Source organism: Prenolepis imparis, unplaced genomic scaffold, assembly GCF_030444845.1.
Source record: "Prenolepis imparis isolate NDT839.2.m4 unplaced genomic scaffold, iyPreImpa1.0 SCAF_38, whole genome shotgun sequence".
Taxonomy (NCBI): domain Eukaryota; kingdom Metazoa; phylum Arthropoda; class Insecta; order Hymenoptera; family Formicidae; genus Prenolepis; species Prenolepis imparis.
The window spans coordinates 48736-67353 of NW_028141196.1; the positions used below are offsets into that span (position 1 = coordinate 48736).

At 27.3% G+C, this 18618-nt stretch overlaps 2 pseudogenes; both read left to right on the forward strand.

The window, feature by feature from the left end:
- The first annotated feature begins 10382 nt into the window (after positions 1-10382).
- LOC145947027 (proto-oncogene tyrosine-protein kinase ROS-like) lies at positions 10383-11887 on the forward strand (annotated as a pseudogene).
- Positions 11888-12094: 207 nt separating this feature from the next.
- Positions 12095-16115, forward strand: LOC145947034 (proto-oncogene tyrosine-protein kinase ROS-like; annotated as a pseudogene).
- The last annotated feature ends 2503 nt before the right edge of the window (positions 16116-18618 follow it).

The window sequence follows — 18618 nt, forward strand, 5'->3', positions numbered from 1 at the left end:
TTCACTTCGATGTTTAGTAGCCGTTGAGCATGCGAATTATTTTAACTAAAATTTTCTATATTAATTTCGTTAAATAAAAAATAAATTACCCTGCAAGTTTTAAATAAAAATTAGTAAATTTGAACATATCTAGAGAAATAAAAATGTTTTAGAAATTACAAACAATTTATGTAAATGTGTCACAAACTTATTAAGTAACAAAAAAAATGAAATGAACGAAATCATTAATTTTTAAAATTCTTTCTTTTAAATCTAACAATTATATTATAATAATACATATTGCTTAATAATTTTAATATATCGTCTGAATTAAATTTAATTTTAAGTTTTAATTTGATTACATAACATTGATTTTTGAATGTGTGACGTAAAATTAATAAACTTTATATACATTTTTTTTAAAATTAAAACTCTTTAGTTTTACGTATTATACAGTTTTAATTACACAAATAGTGTATTGTCTGCAATATATAACATTCAATTTTCTTCATGAAAAAATCTATTATTAGCGTAAAGTATATAAATTAGAGTATACGAAAATACTTTTCTTTGTAACTTCTTGGACCGGAGCTTCAAAGATTTTCCAGAATCCCTAGATTTCCTGACGAAAACATTATGGTCATTTTCGTTAGCATTAACAGTTTTAGTAAAACACATAACGTTTGTAACGTTTTTAACATAACAATTTTCTCTTCTTGTAGATATTTTTATACTCGATCGGCTTTCATACGATTCTCGACTATGACCAATGTTCCATGTAATCTTCACAATGATTTAAATACCACTAATCGAATTGATGTTCTCCCCTCCATGTATCTCGATAAATTTTGAGTTTTCTCTTACTTGATAAAACTATTTCAAGATCGATTATAATGATTTATATAATCAAGCTATAAAACTATATAGTATATTTTCTTCGATTAATCCCAATGTACAATGTAACGATTGTAGTATATTCGATTGTATCAAAAACAAAAATATAAACATAATTAAATTTCGCAATTTTTCAAAATTTTTAAGTGGAAAAGCGATCGAATGAAAAAAAATATATATTATTATTTTACAACATATTACTATCTTAATATTTTTAATATATTATTATTTCAAAATTTAACTAACAAATTAATATTTTTTGACAGAAATCTGCTATTTAAGACGTTTATTTGCTAATTAAATATTTATAATAATAATATATGTTACAGAATCAAAAATAATATTTTTAAAATAATGAGTTATAATACTTTAAACTCGATTAATATTTTTGACAGTTATCAGCTAATTTCTAGGAAAAAAATATTATAATCCAGAATAAGATATTATAACATATTATTTACAACATATCACTATTTTAATTTTTTTAACATAATATTTTACAACTTAATTAGCAAATTAACTTTTTAAAGCTTAATTAAGACTTTTTAAAGAAAGCAGCTATTTGAGGCGTTTATTTGCTAATTAAATTTTCATATTAATATATTACATAAGTAAAAGTAATGTTTTAAATAATATGTTACAATATTTTAAACTGGATTAATATTTTTGACAGTTATAAACTGATTTCTGTAAAAAAAATATTATTTGCGAATAAGATATTATAGCGTATCATTTTACAACGTATTACTATTTTAATATTCTTAATATATTATTATTTTATAATTTAATTAACAAATTAATTTTTCATTAATATTTTTTGACAGAAATCAGCTATTTAAGAAGTTTATACAGATTTAATGAACGTATCAACGACGCATAAAAAGCCAATACCTTAATTATTTATTAATTAATTCGTATTGCATAATTCGTATAGATTAATTGATTCGTATTGCATAAAAGTATTCAAATGGGATCTGGAATCAAGAACCTACGCTAATCTCTTTAATCATGATTTTAATACGATGTTCGAATTCGATTGTTCGATACCAGAACACAAAATTTATTGCAATAAAGTAAGCTTGTAGAAGTTTTTGCTTATAATAAATTATTTTTAAATGTCAAGATCTTTTTTTATTTTAAACCGGACCTTACTTTAAAAATGCGCCTCATATAAAATATATATATATATGTATAAATATAGATATATATATGTATAAATATATATATACAGGGTGTCCGGTAATAGTCGCATCAACCGTCGTGTGCAGGTAGAGCTAGTTAAACCGAGTAGAAAAGTCCTCTACCATTTTGTGATATTCTCAATAATAAGAGAGAAATAAATTAAAGAAAATCAGCCAATTCGAGCGATGATAAGCGTTTAGCGAGAAGAGACAGCCCACTCGGGGATCCAGAGTTAGCGCTATTCGTATGTAGTTACTGTCTTTTGTAAAGCGCTCCTCCCCGCTTCATCGCGCGCCAAGCAACCGTGTAACATTATACTGTTTCTTTTTGCCGCATGCTTAGTAACGATATGAAACTGGGCTGTCTTTTCTCGCCGTCGTCACGCGAATTGGCTGATCTTCTTTAATTTATTTCTCATTAATTATTGCGAAAATCGCAAAATGGTAGAGGACTTTTCTATTCAGTTCAACATGCTCTACCTGCAACTGACGGGTGGTTCACGAATTATGGGACACCCTGTATATATATAGAATATAATTATTCGTGAAAGCTGTTGGAATAAGTAACTGTTGGAAGAAACACTGACAATGAGTGTCATCGATCAAGCAGAGAGAAGTGAATCATAAACAGAGGGCAGCAAATAAAGCATGATCAGATCGGTCTAGTCTGCGGAGTCAGTTACGATTGCGATTGCCACGAAAAAAGACAATGTTGCGCGTCATTTGATTCAAATACTGTCATATAAATATCACACAACAATATGCACAAATAGTGGATTTTAAAAACGTGCATAGTATACAGTATACAATATGCATAAAAAAAGTAATCATAAGTGTTTATATTTTTAGTGAAACAAAAAATATGACAAATATCAACGTGGATAATATTTTATGCTTGAATAGCGGTGAAAGTGATAAAAAATTAAAAATTCTATCATTTTTGGATTACTTATAAATTGTTCAATTATCTTTTTATTGATTATATTTTTACGAAATATTTAAAAAAAATTAGAAAAAAGATATATTATTATCTTCGATACAATCAGGAGTGAATACGTGTCGCTTTGTATTGTTATTGGTTGTCATCGAAAAATTATAAAAATTACCTTTTACTTACTAGAAGTTCTCATATGATCTAAGATATATATTAATAATAAAAAGATACTTTTAAAAATTGGAAGATAATAATGCGATTCGCAAACTGGATTCTAAAGAATTCATCGAGAACATAATAAAGTATCGATTAGATCTGAATCATCCACAGAATAAAAAGAAAAACAACACTGGTGACTAAAAATTGAGCGCCATCATTCACCGAAATTATTATGTTTAAGTTGAAATTATACGTTTTATTGAAAAGTTTAATGCTGGTGAAGGCAGCTATCGCGATTTTGACACAGAATCATACCGTTCTGGACAATCCTCACACTGCAAAAAATGGGCGTGTTCGATGTGTGTTCAACGTGTGTAGAAATAAGACATAACACACTTTGCTCACGTGTACTGAACGGCTGCTGTATTGATACTACACACTTTGAATAGAATAATACGTGTACAATACACGTAAATGTGTAGTTTTAATATGGTTAGGTGTTATACACACTTCTCGATTACAACTCGTTAACAACACGTTAATTCAAACACACTTAAAGCGTGTTGATATAATACAGAAAGTACTATCACTGCAAAAACAAGTGTGTTACTTTTACACATTTTAAGCGTGTTATTCTGTAGACACTTTTTACACGTTTCATCGTGTGTAAAATAAGAACACACGTGTGTTGAATGTATGCATCTATGCGTGTTGTTTTTACACGTTTTACGCGTATTCGTTGCATTATGTGTATACGATGTACATGATGCAACATTTTGCACGTTACTTCTACGGCCGTCGAACACCCCTAAAATTGTTTTACAGCGGGATTTCTAATTTTTTTTATTCATTTTTCGTATGGATTTTCCGTAGGATTAATTTATTTATATGTTTATATTAAATTTTTATTTCTTTTATACGAATTTAAACACATAATACAAACTTTTAATACTGATCTGATCAATTATTAAGTACAACACACGTTGATAATAACGCACGAGCGAAACTAACACGGAAAAAAGAAACACATTTATAAGTGTGTAAAAAAATTAATTGAAAAAAAATACAAAGAACTAAAGAAAATATATAATGACTAACTCTGTAATGGGTGACTAACCATGTAATAAAAATGTATAATATATAAGCTAACTAATATATAGACCTATCTATATAACATGCTACCTAACTAAAATATATATATGTAAACACAACTCTATACAAATATATGTATAACAAAATATTATAATTTATAAAATCATTAATAATTGATCAGATCAGTATTAAAAGTTTGTATTATGTGTTTAAATTCGTATAAAAGAAATAAAAATTTAATATAAACATATAAATAAATTAATCCTACGGAAAATCCATACGAAAAATGAATCAAAAAAATTAGAAATCCCGCTGTAAAACAATTTTAGGTTCGACGGCTGTAGAAGTAACGTGCAAAATGTTGCATCATGTACATCGTATACACATCCCTAATTTTGGCGGCAAATATCGTGATAAAAAATTCAGGATTTAGATTAATAGGTGTAAAATATATATTTATCACATAGTTTATCATATTATTCACATAACATATCGATCCACAGTGTATATATACATATATATATATATATATATATATATATACATATATTATTTATCATAGTTCGCTTCATATATGTATATTAATCATTGGCACACGCTAATGTAATAAAATATGTATTAATATAAAGTGTATATATATATATATATATATATATATATATATATAAGACCCCAGATAACACCCCTACAATTTTGGCGGCAATTATCCAACACGAACACGCGTAAAACGTGTAAAAACAACACGCATAGATGCATACATGCAACACACGTGTGTTCTTATTTTACACATGATGAAACGTGTAAAAAGTGTCTTCAGAATAACACGCTTAAAATGTGTAAAAGTAACACACTTGTTTTTGCAGTGTACATATATATATTTTAGTTAGGTAACATGTTATATAGATAGGTCTATATATTAGTTAGCTTATATATTATACATTTTTATTACATGGTTAGTCACCCATTACAGAGTTAGTCATTATATATTTTCTTTAGTTCTTTGTATTTTTTTTCAATTAATTTTTTTTACACACTTATAAATGTGTTTCTTTTTTCCGTGTTAGTTTCGCTCGTGCGTTATTATCAACGTGTGTTGTACCGTACAATATGTGTAACATAGTACTTTCTGTATTATATCAACACGCTTTAAGTGTGTTTGAATTAACGTGTTGTTAACGAATTGTAATCGAGAAGTGTGTATAACACCTAACCATATTAAAACTACACATTTACGTGTATTGTACACGTATTATTCTATTCAAAGTGAGTAGTATCAACACAGCAGCCGTTCAGTACACGTGAGCAAAGTGTGTTATGTCTTATTTCTACACACGTTGAACACACATCGAACACGCCCATTTTTTGCAGTGTGTGTGTCCGGATTTAAATTTCACGCAGGTAAGAGATTTTTTTCGCTTCATTAAAAAACAATTAAATTTTATTACAAGTAACAGTGCAGTTTATTTGAGTAACTAAAACGTGTAATATAATAATATTACATACTGTATAATATAATAAAATAAAACTATACAAAAAACTAAAAAGTATGATGCATTGAGAAAGGATGTATAGAACTTGAAAATTTTATTTTGCTTATAAATGGATGTATAATTTGTATTGTAGCAGGTATACTTTACGGGATGAGGAATGCAGTGATAAATAATAACACTTGGTTAGACTAAAAAATATAATCACAGGGCAACGGACGGAAAATAAGTCAAGACAGGACAAAAAGACATACGCTAAAGCTATATAAGAGAGCGCATACTCGATACATAAGTTACTAGGGGCAGCACTTGATATAGTACTACCTCAAGCGCCATATATGGATTTATAGAGATATAAATTAAATTCTAACAAATATAGTACAAAATTAAACTTAATTAAGACGAAATATTAAAATTTGACTGTATTATGTTTGTGTTTCTATTGCTATTTTTAAGAATAATAATGATTAATATTAAAGAGATTCTCTGTTAATTTTTCACTATTTTGATACATACATACATACTGTATATGACACTTGAATTGAGTTTTATGATTTTTCATCAATTTGTAAAAAGATCTTATTTACTTTATTAAATATTTATAATAATTTAATGATATATATATAATAAGACATGTAAAATAATTTTTATTTAACTAAATTAATTCAAAAAGTCAGCGTCATTTTGATGTGCCAAGTATAGTTACATTTGTGCTATTTACATATAAAGGAATGTCGACTATATTGGTATAATAAAATTCAAATTGTATCAATTAACTTTATAGGGCCAATAGTTAAATGAACAATATACGTAACAGCAATCTATTCCAATCTAACTAGAAAAATGTATATATATATAACATTCATAGTATATCCATTTATATAGCCATATGAATATAGATATCCATTTAAATAGTTATATGTAGAATATACACATATTCTTATATAACGTGATAATGTCAATCGAAAGTATATGGTATCCTGTTTTCTAGAATTTGTTTGCGTTAAAAGATATAACAATAATCAAAAAGAATTTCGAAAAAATTTTAAGTACAAAAATTAATATAATTTGTATAATCACATATATACACATAAAAGACAATATTTTAAACATTTTTATTCTTGAAATACAAACGTTATTATTGAAATTTTAAGCCTAACTGACGGATTATTAAAAAGTAAACTCGCTTGTTCTAAAAAGTTAACTAACAATCGCTAAAAGACTAAATCATTAGCTCTAACTATCAGCAAAATTGCTTCAGGAATCGAAGAGTGTAACATTTTCATATATCATTTGTTAAAATGGAACCAATTATGAATTCTTATTAAATAATCGTTATTCTGCCTATTCTGCGTGACTTTTTTATTAATACAAGAATCATGTTTGATATATTGCAAGAAAATATGTTGAAAAATAATAGAAATAAATATTTTAGAAATGAAATTACATAATATTTAACACATTATAAATGAGGAATGGAATTATAAATAAAAATATCATGCTTATATTTTTCCAAAACAAAAAATTTTATGCTCATTTTAGTTATTTCGACATATATGTTATTTTTTATGGTAATCTTATTTATATATATTTTTATATTTACTATTTTATTTATCATTAATGATACCGTGGAATTTCTGGCCTAGCTGCCTTACTTATTTCTTTTTTATGTTATGTTTCATTAAGGATATTCCAGTGCCCGAAAACAACAATCATCTCATTTTACAAAATCTCCAGCCGGATCAGAATTATTCTGATAGCGTGACTATAACACTGCAAAAAATGGGCGTGTCCGATGTGTGTTCAACGTGTGTAGAAATAAGACATAACACACTTTGCTCACGTGTACTGAACGGCTACTGTGTTGATACTACACACTTTGAACAGAATATTCGTTTTACAATACACGTAAATGTGTAGTTTTAATATGGTTACACTGCAAAAACAAGTGTGTTACTTTTACACATTTTAAGCGTGTTATTCTGTAGACACTTTTTACACGTTTCATCGTGTGTAAAATAAGAACACACGTGTGTTGAATGTATGCATCTATGCGTGTTGTTTTTACACGTTTTACGCGTATTCGTTGCATTATGTGTATACGATGTACATGATGCAACATTTTGCACATTACTTCTACGGCCGTCGAACACCCCTAAAATTGTTTTACAGCGGGATTTCTAATTTTTTTGATTCATTTTTCGTATGGATTTTCCGTAGGATTAATTTATTTATATGTTTATATTAAATTTTTATTTCTTTTATACGAATTTAAACACAAAATACAAATTTTTAATACTGATCTGATCAATTATTAATGATTTTATAAATTATAATATTTTGTTATACATATATTTGTATAGAGTTGTGTTTACATATATATATTTTAGTTAGGTAGCATGTTATATAGATAGGTCTATATATTAGTTAGCTTATATATTATACATTTTTATTACATGATTAGTCACCCATTACAGAGTTAGTCATTATATATTTTCTTTAGTTCTTTGTATTTTTTTTCAATTAATTTTTTTACACACTTATAAATGTGTTTCTTTTTTCCGTGTTAGTTTCGCTCGTGCGTTATTATCAACGTGTGTTGTACCGTACGATATGTGTAACATAGTACTTTCTGTATTATATCAACACGCTTTAAGTGTGTTTGAATTAACGTGTTGTTAACGAGTTGTAATCGAGAAGTGTATATAACACCTAACCATATTAAAACTACACATTTACGTGTATTGTACACGTATTATTCTATTCAAAGTGTGTAGTATCAACACAGCAGCCGTTCAGTACACGTGAGAAAAGTGTGTTATGTGTTATTTCTACACACGTTGAACACACATCGAACACGGCCATTTTTTGTAGTGTAGGTGTTAAACACATTTTCTCGACGCAACTCGTTAACAACACGTTAATTCAAACACACTTAAAGCGTGTTGATATAATACAGAAAGTACTATGTTACACATATTGTACGGTACAACACACGTTGATAATAACGCACGAGCGAAACTAACACGGAAAAAAGAAACACATTTATAAGTGTAAAAAAAAATTAATTGAAAAAAAATACAAAGAACTAAAGAAAATATATAATGACTAACTATGTAATAAAAATGTATAATATATAAGCTAACTAATATATAGACCTACCTATATAACATGCTACCTAACTAAAATATATACAGGGTGTCCGGTAATAGTCGCATCAACCGTCGTGTGCAGGTAGAGCTAGTTAAACCGAGTAGAAAAGTCCTCTACCATTTTGCGATATTCTCAATAATAAGAGAGATATTAATTAATAAAGATCGGCCAATTCGCGTAACGACGACGAGAAGAGACAGCCCAGTTTTATGTCGTTACTAAGCATGCGGCGAAAAGAAACAGTATAATGTTACACGGTTGCTAAGCGCGCGATGAAGCGGGGAGGAGCGCTTTACAAAAGACAGTAACTCCATACGAGTAGCGCTAACTCTGGACCCCCGAGTGGGCTGTCTCTTCTCGCCGCACGCTTATCATCGCGCGAATTGGCTGATTTTCTTTAATTTATTTCTCTCTTATTATTGAGAATATCGCAAAATGGTAGAGGACTTTTCTACTCGGTTTAACTAGCTCTACCTGCACACGACGGTTGATGCGACTATTACCGGACACCCTGTATATGTAAACACAACTCCATACATATATATGTATAACAAAATATTATAATTTATAAAATCATTAATAATTGATCAGATCAATATTAAAAGTTTGTATTTTGTGTTTAAATTCGTATAAAAGAAATAAAAATTTAATATAAACATATAAATAAATTAATCCTACGGTTGTCAAAATCGTCATGGGTTTGCTGGCTACATATTATATTTGGGACACAGCGTATCCATTGGCGTACGATAATGTAATGGGTTTTATTGACCATAAGGTACTTGGAACCGACATTAAAAATCACACGATCCACAAATTCATACGAAAAATGAATCAAAAAAATTAGAAATCCCGCTGTAAAACAATTTTAGGGGTGTTCGACGGCTGTAGAAGTAATGTGCAAAATGTTGCATCATGTACATCGTATACACATAATGCAACATTTTGCACGTTACTTCTACAGCTGTCGAACATCCCTAATTTTGGCGGCAAATATCGTGATAAAAAATTCAGGATTTAGATTAATAGGTGTAAAATATATATTTATCACATAGTTTATCATATTATTCACATAACATAACATCCACAGTGTATATATACATATATATATATATATATATATATATATATATACATATATTATTTATCATAGTTCGCTTCATATATGTATATTAATCATTGGCACACGCTAATGTAATAAAATATGTATTAATATAAAGTGTATATATATATATATATATATATATATATATATATATATAAGACCCCAGATAACACCCCTAAAATTTTGGCGGCAATTATCCAACACGAACACGCGTAAAACGTGTAAAAACAACACGCATAGATGCATACATGCAACACACGTGTGTTCTTATTTTACACACGATGAAACGTGTAAAAAGTGTCTACAGAATGACACGCTTAAAATGTGTAAAAGTAACACACTTGTTTTTGCAGTGAAGAAATGAAGTCGATGAAGACGATGAAGTTACATTTGCAAATATGTCCATGAACCCTGAATCTATTGGTAAGATGCAATGAATATATAGAACGTTAATAAAAAATTAACAAAAAATTTAAAAGTTGTAAGTATAATGTAAATTTAAGAGGGAGTAAAAATTAAATTTAAAAAAATATCAAACTATTTTCTAATAACAAAGGTAATATAAAATTTATTTTCGAAAAGAGAGAAAAAAATGTATACACTGTATGTAAAATAAAGCAGAATTTAGATAACACCATCAATTTCATTATTTTTCTTGTTTGTTTTAAATCTGTCGCAAATAATATACTTCTGATTTGTGAATAAATAGGAAATTTTAGAAAAGTATTTAGCACCTTATTGGAAGCTTTTTTGTTTATAACTTAGCAATTACTTCTCTAACATAAATCTTGAAACACATACATACACACACACATTCACAAGGATTGTATGTTATTTCATTATTTTAAAGACTTGCTACGTTAATTTTGTTATATAAGTTTTTTTTTCTTTTTTCTATATTTTCATTGCACGTTAAATTATTATTATTTTCTTTAATTTACCGAGATAATCAACTTAAAGATATTAATATGTACCATCTTAAAATCTGTAGGAAAAATTCCAAGCAAGCCAAGAGCATTCGTAGAGTTCAAAGGATTTCTAAATGAAAAAATCAACATTTCTGTAACATTCAGGTGAAGAATCTAACTTCTTAGTCTATATCCTTTTTCTCTCTAAAATTTAACATATAAAAATATTAATTTTGTTAAAAAATGTTAAATATGAAAAGACTAAAATTTATCTTACAGATGGAATCGACCTAAATTTGGAAACAAAGTGATACAAGGATATACAGTACAATGTTGGTACATCGAAAACCTAAAAAAGATTCAAATCTGTGACGACAAAATTATTTTAACTATAATGGAGCACAGAACATAATCTAAAACCTAATACAACGTACTATTATCGAGTACGAGCGCATACTAAAGCTGGTGCTGGTCCTTATACGGATTTAATGAACGTATCAACCACGCATGAAAATCCGATACCTCAATTATTAATAAAAACAAGGAGAAGTATCAAAATATGGGACCTAGATTCAAGAAACTACGTTAATAACTTTAATATCCCTAATGACAATTTTATTACAAGAGATGTCGCTTATTCTGTAGCAGAACATAAAATTTATTGGCTCCAGTCGATTATTAATGTGCTTGAGTATACAAAAGATTTAATGATATGGGATATGAATACAAATAATATTACAAAAATAACTAGCCTTAAAATAAATTCACGCAATCTCTGCATCGATTGGATAGGAAGAAATCTATATTGGATGGAATATGACGACTCAGCAAAATCCATTATAAAGCTGGACTTAACAATGTGGCAAAATGGCATAGTCAAATATGATAAGATTTTGAGCAGAGAAAATCTTATTTATTTAACTATACAGCCGTCTATGAGGTACATTAACTTTTATTCACTTGAAAAAATGAACATTTTTGTCTCTTTCAGTTAAGAATTTATATTATTTTCCAATTTTGCAGTAATTCACTATGATTTTGTAATAAAGATAAAGAATCATAAAATTATTAATTATCATAAAATTGTAACAACCTAAGCTTATTATTCTTTTAACTTCATGATTAAAATTATGTTTTATAATACACATTTAGAATAATATATATATTTTCCAGATTTTTATATAGGATAGAAGAGTTTTTAGATATGCAGTTTGTAATAATGAAATCGGATCTTGACGGAAAAAATGTGCAACCTTTTTTAGAAACCAATACGACCTTCTGTGCATACGATGTATCATTCTCAAGATTTTATTATGATATGATACTTGACATCACAAATACAGAGGAGCCGCTAATATACTGGCTAGAAAGACATGAATTATTTGTGGCGAACATTAAAATAAATAAATGCAATTCAATTTCAATCGCTGAAATTGGCACGATGTTTACGTCACATTTGATAATTTATAAAACAAACATTTATGCAAATAGATATAATGTAAATACATCATCAGGTACTTATCTTTATATTTTAAAAAAGAAGTATGCACTTCTCGACAGTGAAAAAAACGCATCTAAACACGTGCAAATAATAAAAAGCACGGATCACTTTGCTCCCATAATATCGTTTGGTAAATCATCCTCCTTACAACCATATCCTCGGACGGAATGCCTTACGCCTGATGAAAAGAATTATAATATTACAATAGTAAAAATAACAGCGCACAGTATTGTTTTGAACTTTACAAAACCAAATCGCAAGCACAAATGCAAAAACAACATACCTACTATTAAATAAATCATCTACGTAAGCTGTTTGAATAATAATCTTCATAACAAGTTCGATGAATTCTATATACAGACATACGAGCAATATTATGATATTCAGAATTTAACACCGTTTACAAAATACAAGCTGAAGCTAGCTGTGAGCAATTTTTACTCTGATCCATTATCGATGGACCTGCAATTCCGATCGGAAGTCATACTAAGAACTAACGAAAGCAAACTCAATGCACCAGAAAATGTGAACGTTCAGGTTCTGACGCCGACTATAGCGGCAGTTTATTGGATGCTACACACGAAACTGAATTGTGCGACAGTAACTTATAGAGTATATTGGGAGTCAATTAACTTGGTGAACAGCACGCAACCGATAGAAGAACCATTTATTAATAATAAAGTAGACAACAAATTTTTTACAATATTTTTTATAATCCAACCGTTGCTGCCAGAACAGAAATACTTTGTATATGTACGTGTGTATCCAGCTAACTACAGCAATTTATATAATGACAGTTTGAGCAAAACTGTGTACACGTACTCGGAACCGAACAATATTACTTTGAGCGGAGTTAACAAAAACAATATGAATATTTCGTGGATTCCTAGCGTTAATCTGACGATACATTACATACTGGAATACAAAAATGATGTGATGCAAAAGTGGCAAATCGCAGATAATTTTGAGACGAATTATGATGAAACAGTAATGTATTATATAGAAAACTTGCTACCGGCAACTTTATACAAGTTTCGTTTAATACTGACATATCCTGAATACGAGAACTTTACATGGCCATCTGATGAAAGATTTATTTTTCAAACACATGGTAAGCAAATATGATAATATGTAGATATTTTAATATGATCTGTTTATTTTACATACATATAATGAATTACTGAATTTTAAGAATTAAATATTTTTAATGATAAAAATATAAGTAGAAATATTCAAATAAGACAAAAAAATTAAAACTATATTTGTATGTAACAAAGGTGACGATTCGATAATTCGAGCTTCGCAATATAATCTAACATTGATGTTAAGCCTTGCTGCTACCGTTATTGTAATCTGCATCTGCTAATTTATTTATTGTTGTAAGTATATTTAATACAAATTATTTAAATTACAAATTATGATTAATGTAATAAGTGGAGAGATTTTTCAGAAAACATTAACTTATTTGTTTAAAGAGCAAAATTTAAAATTTGCAATGCATAATATTATTTAAATATATTATAACTTTATATAACAGTATACCGACAACGCAGAGAAGATAACGAGCAAGTTTTGACTAGGATTCTACATGAGGTACTTATCGGAAACGTTCAGCATAATGCGTTATACAGTCCTGCGTTGCAATATAATCCAAATAAATTTATGCTGACTAAAATCAGACGTGAGCAAATCACACTAACGAAACTCCTTGGCAGCGGCGCATTCGGAATGGTAAATTTTTCGTAATGTCATATTTTAAGTCATTAATGTTTAGATGTAGAAATAAGAAATACACATTTCTTAGTAAATGTTACACCGAAAAAATTGTTTTCTTGAAATGCATTAATAAGTCCTCTTAATAGATATTCTTAATGAATAAGATTATTTCCTTCTTTTAAATTGAGAATATATTCTTATTTTTTATGCAACTTCAGCGCCGCACTAAATAAATATAATAAATTAATAATAAATTTAAAATAAAAATTAATAAAGTAAAATTATTTGAATTTATAATAAATTTATAAGTTTACAATCAATATTAAAAGTAATAACATAATAAGCAAAATGTGTATTTAAGTATGTCAAATACATAAAAAAATATTCAATTATATGTGTAACATTTAAATATACATGTAATAAGTAACAAATGTCCATTTATAAGGCTGTTTTTTGTTATATTGATTAATAATTTTAATAATACACGGATAAAAAAACATCTCATCAAGTATATATTCTTGCATGTTAAGAATATCTCTTTAGAGAATTTTTCTCCTAAATTAAGAGGATCTTTTTACCGCTTATTTTACTGGAAGATATTATAAAGATAAGTGGCATATACTTAAGATGAGAATACAATTTTTTCGGATATATAAATCAACTTTTTAAATTAAAAGAAATAGTAATACACTAATTTTCATGAGATATACATATGCACTTTATTTTTTATCGTTGAATTATTGAAAATAAATTAAAATATATATGTATAATGTTATATAAAATTAAATTATCTTTTCTTGTTTAATAAAAGTTACATTAATTTTTAATATTTCGCAGGTGTACCAAGGGAATGTCAAGGATTTAGAAGAACCGGGATCAGAGACATCCGTTGCCATAAAAATGTTAGAAAAGTGTGCTTCTGTCGAAGAAAAAAAGAAATTCTTGCAAGAAGCTAAACTTATGAGTCACTTTAGACACGAACATGTGTTAAGATTATTAGCTGTCTGCTTAGACGAGGATTCTCCATTACTCGTGTTGGAATTAATGGAAACTGATCTGCTAAAATATTTGAGAGAGTGTCGAATATTACAACCTTCTGATTTACACGCTTTGCGTCTACAAGACTTGCTCGCTATGTGCGAAGATGTTGCGCGAGGCTGTTGCTATTTAGAAGAGCTGCGCTTTGTGCATAGAGATCTCGCGTGCCGAAATTGTTTAGTGTTTGCGAGAGATCGTGAGAATCGTATTGTCAAAATCGGTGATTTCGGACTTGCTAGAGATATTTACAGAAATGACTATTACCGCATGGTAGATATAATTAATAAAAAAAGATGAAACTTTTTGATAGTGTTTTTCTATTATAGCTTTTTATAATATTATATATATCTTTAATCAAATATATATATATATATATATATATATATATATAATTTAAGAAAAATGAAGACTATGCATATATTTTTGTATATATTTCTCCAATATATATGTATATAATGTATAATGCAAAATATTAGTAAACAAAATGTATAATGTAAAATATTAGTTTTTTGCTTAAGAATATTTATTGCAAAAATGGATAATTAGAATAAGATATTTATCTTTGTTAAAATTTTATTTTAGGAAGGAGAAGGTCTGCTTCCTGTTCGCTGGATGGCACCGGAATACCTAGCGAACGGAATATTTACTTCTCAGAGCGATGTTTGGTCATTCGGAGTACTAATGTGGGAGATTACATCATTGGGTGAGCAACCTTACTCTACAACAAAATCTAATCTCGAAGTGATAAGTTACGTACGCGAGGGAGGCAAGTTGCAGATGCCTCTCGATTGTCCATCCTCATTATATCAGTTGATGCAGCGTTGCTGGGGTGTAGCAAATGCCAGACCAAATTTTAAACTTTGTCTGAACAATATTATAGATCTAAGAAGTGACGCAGAATTGCATCCAATATGAATATTATCTAGTTGGCACAATTAATTAATTAATTATTTGAACATGTGTATATTAAAGCGAAACAAATTTTTGCACATCTATTTGAGATATTTGAAAATATGTCTGTATTATACGTCTGTATACATATTTGCATAAAAAAAATTTTAAACTTTATATACTTTGTTTACTAACACTGAAAAATAAAAAAAAAACAAGTAGTTATACCAGTGTTCAAATAGATAACTACTTTTGATTTTAGTTATAAATGGCATTTAGAGATAGGTGAAATTAATATAAAATGTGTAATGTACTAAATTCTATACAAATCACATTTTTAAAAAATCTGTTTTTATATATCTGATCAAAATTCTTCATGCATATCAAAAATATTTTGTATGTCAAACAGGAAATAAAGAAGGACGCGAGAATGGGTTAATAAAGGTTAATAAAAATTTACATATATCTGTTTCTCTTAGCAAATAAGTCATGGAAAGCCTGACTCTTTTGTTGGATTAGCTTAGTCTAATAATTCGTCTAATAATTATAATTTATATTCTAATAATTTGGTTTACGTATTAGTTTCAGATTACTCAGTTAATTTCTTTAAGTAAAAGTGGCTCTATCTTTATTCAACTTCTTTTTCCATGAATGCGTTTATTATCACTGACACTTTTAACAATATTTATATTTCAACATTAAACGTTTTTATTATCATTTTCTTTATAATCATAAAAATTTTATTTTTCCTGTATTTAAAAACATCTTATAAATATATTTTAATGTAAACAAATGTTCTGGAGAGCACAATGCTATGAACTTTTGACAATGTTATGACTTTCGATTTATGTCTGATGAAAATATGTACATACATATATGACATATATATGTATATGTATATGAATTAAATCAGAGCTGTCCACGTTTTGCACTTTTCGGCCGATTTCCGAGGCTCACCGCCTAGCGGCCCTCACTATGGTTATCGGGCGACGCGTTGCTAAGGTCTCGAGCGTTAGTGGGGGCCGCTAGGCGGTCAGCCTCGGAAATCGGCCGAAAAGTGCAAAACGTGGACAGCTCTGAATTAAATATATATATATATATATATATATATATATATATAATTTTTTTATAGTCAAATCAGTATAGAAGTGGTATTAAATGTGCTTATTAATAATGCATATACTGGTAAACAATTATTTGGCGAGGTAAATTTTATACTTGTTTTATTATAAAATTTTCGTTATAATTACTTATTTTTTATCACAATGTATTACATATCATATATTGTAAATGATGTACGTATTTTTCTGTTTCTTTCGGAGATATCTTGTATATCAATATAATTTATGCTAATTATTTAATAAACTCGTTTTTCGTGATAATTAATTACAAAATTTTGATTGATAAAACAATCAAAATTAAAATAATATTAATTTTAGATACGTGAATTTGCGGGAAAAAATTAAGACCCTCATATTTAAAATATAGTATTCACTACAAGTTAATAACACGTTCTCATGAAATGGACGATCAGATGCAATTTTTTCACCGTTTGTTCGAATCAGAAAATCGAGAAGCTCAATACGTATATAATATAAATGCAGTAAAACACTCATTTTTATTAAATGTTCAATATTATATCATAAATATTTAAAATAATTTTTTACATATTTTAATGTTTTATATATTTATTATTTATTTATAAATTACCTGTTTCTTACGTGAGCACTTGATTTCAATTATTTTCTTGATTATTTCTAATTATATTGTATTATATTGTAAATGTGTTTAAATGTATTTAAATGTTAAATTAGTTTTTATATATTATTCAGTTTTATTAATTTTATATAAACATTAATAATTTTTACGTAATGCTTATTATACATATATGCATATGTATGTGTATATGATATTATGTATATTAATTATACTTATAACACTTTATTAAATATTAATATAAAGATATGTCAAATAATATAATATAAATATAAGATAGAAAATTTAATATACATGTAGGATATAAACATTAATATTTGATTTATTATTAATATTTACTTAGTACATTCAATAACGTAATAGTTAATATTAATATTAGCAATACTATTTTATATTACTGTTTACAATAATTAATATTTTATTATTAATATCTTTATAATATTATATATTAATGGTGTTTATTTTTCTTGTAAAATAATGAAAATTTTAATAACGAACTTTAATGTAATTATAATTTCAACATGCCAAAATATATAATTTTACATATATGTTTATTTCGTATCTTTTAAAAAATTTTTCTACGATTTCTTAAATATATGTATGACATTGTGCAATAATATTAATTTTTTAATCATGGAATAAGATAAATAAAGTAAAATCAGAATGTATAAATGAATAAAATATGTATATGTATATTAATTACCATTAGTAATTTTCTTCTATCTTTCCTAAAGAGGAAGGTAAAGTACAAGAAAACAAAGAAAAATAAAATTCACACCTTGAAAATATTTTTTAATTATAATTAGGTATATTATTTACTATGCGCGTTTTAATAAGATAATTATAGAAAATAGGAAAAAATCG